Source organism: Pongo abelii, chromosome X, assembly GCF_028885655.2.
Source record: "Pongo abelii isolate AG06213 chromosome X, NHGRI_mPonAbe1-v2.0_pri, whole genome shotgun sequence".
NCBI lineage: Eukaryota > Metazoa > Chordata > Mammalia > Primates > Hominidae > Pongo > Pongo abelii.
In genome coordinates this window covers 159,333,185-159,335,846 of record NC_072008.2, presented here as the reverse complement: position 1 = coordinate 159,335,846, position 2,662 = coordinate 159,333,185, and positions in this window count along the sequence as shown.

The following is a 2,662-nucleotide window of genomic DNA, read 5'->3' as shown; positions in this document are numbered from 1 at the left end:
GAGCAACTTGTTTGTCAGCCCAGGTGCATCACTCTCTAGAAATTTCAGACATCTCTGGGCAAAGATTTGATGCCACGGACGGATTTGTGATAATAGCTATAAGCCAATTGAGGGGTATGGACTCCGTGAAACATACCTCTGTGGACAGATTCTACATGTCCTAAATTATTTACCAAGATCTGGATGCAAAAACCCAGAATGTTTTTTCAGTCAAAACCAATCAACTCACAAAAGAAAAACAGGTCCAGAAGTGGGCAGTAGAGTGATCAGAGTTACACAGGAAATTCAGGACTATGACTCAGTTTTTCTACTTTCTATATACATGTTCTTTTCACTACAAGATGTCATTCTACTTCCAGTCATTTGTATCTCCCAATCTGTTCTGCCTCCAACGTTCTATGGCTCTGTTACTGACATCAACAACTGCTGAATGGCCCAAACCGGAAATCTGGAAGTCATCATGACACATCCCTCTCCATCAGCCCCCACATGCTATCCATTTCCAGGTCCTACCTATTCCTCACGTCGATTCAGTTTTCTCCATCTCCACTGCCTTCATTCCAGTCAACTAACAAACATTTATTAAGAACCTACAATTCTGAGGCACCATTCTAGATATTAGGACACAGCAAGTGAAGAAGATAAAGTCCCTGCCCTCAAGGATTATACATTCTGGGGTGTGTGTGTGTGTGTGTGTGTGTGTGTGTGTGAGAGAGAGAGAGAGAGAGAGAGAGAGAGAGAGGAAAAGAGTAAGAATGAGCAGTGATGGACAACTAAAAGGAAAAGGTAATTAAATGCATGACTAAAACCATTGAGTCATACAGTTTAAATGGATGGCCTATATGAGATATAAATTATATCTGAATATAGCTGTTTAAAAGTGCCTATTACTTACTGGCTGGGTGTGGTAGTTTATGCCTGTAATCCCAGCACTTTGGGAGGCTGAGACAGGAGGACTGCTTGAGGCCAGGAATTTGAGGCCCCATCTGGGCAACACAGCGAGACCCCATCCCTATACAAAAGATAAATAAAATAAAAATGTCTATGATACATTTGTGCTTCTTTTTCTGTTAAACTCCTGTTTATTTATTTTGCCCATTTTTTTCTGGCAGGTTATTTGTCATCTTCTTGTTAGCTATATGAGTTTCTTACATATTTTGTGTACTAATCCTTAGTTAAATATATTCGTTTAAATATTTTTCTAAGTGTGAAATATACAAAAAACCTGCAAATACATACGGTTTAGCAGTGATTATGAAGTCAGCACTCATATATTCACTACACAAGTCTAGATATAGAACATTATCAGCAATGCAGAAGCTCACCTATGTAAATTATGGTCAAGTTTCTCCACAGTAAAGGAGGAATTTTATAATAATCATCTTATTTTTTCCTTTTGTTGTACTACCTTGCAATACATTTATTAACAATATTGTTTAGTGTCACTTGAGTTTTAAACTTTTTATTCAGGTTTAATTTTCAATAGTTACTGACATAGATTTTGAGCCCATGGTTATATGAGTTTTGACAAATGTGAATACTTATGTATCCATCACCAAAATTAAGATGTAGAACTTTTCCATGACCTCAGAAAGTTCTCCATTTCATTTTATATTCAATCTTTCCTCATCCAAGGCACCCTCTATTCTGTTTGCCATCATTATAAATTAATTTTGCATATAATTAGAATCATACAGTATGTACTCTGTTGTGTCAGGATTCTTTCCCTCAACATAATGTTTTTGAGATTCATTCATTGTGTTGCATGAATCAGTATTTTATTCATTCTTATTGCTGGATTCCATTGTATGGATATATCACAATTTTTTAAACCGTTTACCTGTTAACCTGTTAACAGACATTTGGGTTGTTTTCATGTTTGGCTGTTATTACCCTCCTATGAGCATCTTATACAAATATTTCTGTAGACCTATGGCTTCATTTATTTTGAGAAAAATACTTAGAAGTAGAATTTCTGGGAAAGGGCTAGTGTGTGCTTAACCATTTTAAAACTGCCTGTGTTTGGTCAGATTAAGAGGTTTGTATGAAGGAACTTATTATTGGAAAGTACTTTCAGGAACGACATCTGTGAGGAAGTGAAGGAAGTAGGGAGGAAGAAGTGGCAGAGAAAGCATTCAGCTGTGACTCAGTCACGATGGAGACTTCATCCTATCCCATGGGGATCCTTGTAGCTGACATGTCCCTTCAGAGTTGTCTTAAATTGAGACAAAGGGGCCCAGTCTTTATACTCTTGCACTTACAAGTCATTGGATGTAGATTTTTCCTAGGGAGATTACATAATCTTTGGTTAGGCTAAACCCTACAATTAAAAAGAAAAGATTGTCATATTTGATAAAAAGAATGATTCAACTATATTTTTCTATAAAACCCTACTTTAAATATGAAGAAACAGATAAATCAGAAATAAAAGAATGCTAAATGATAGAACATGAATTAACTATACTAACATCAGATGAAATAGATTTCAGAGCAAGGAATATTATCAGGGATTAAAAATAGATATTTCATAATGACAAAGGAGCCAATCTACCAAGAAGACATACTAATTCTAAATGTGTATGCACCTAATAATAGAGCTTCAAAATAAATGAAGCAAAAAATTTATAGGAGAAATAGACAAATCCACAACTATATTTAGAAA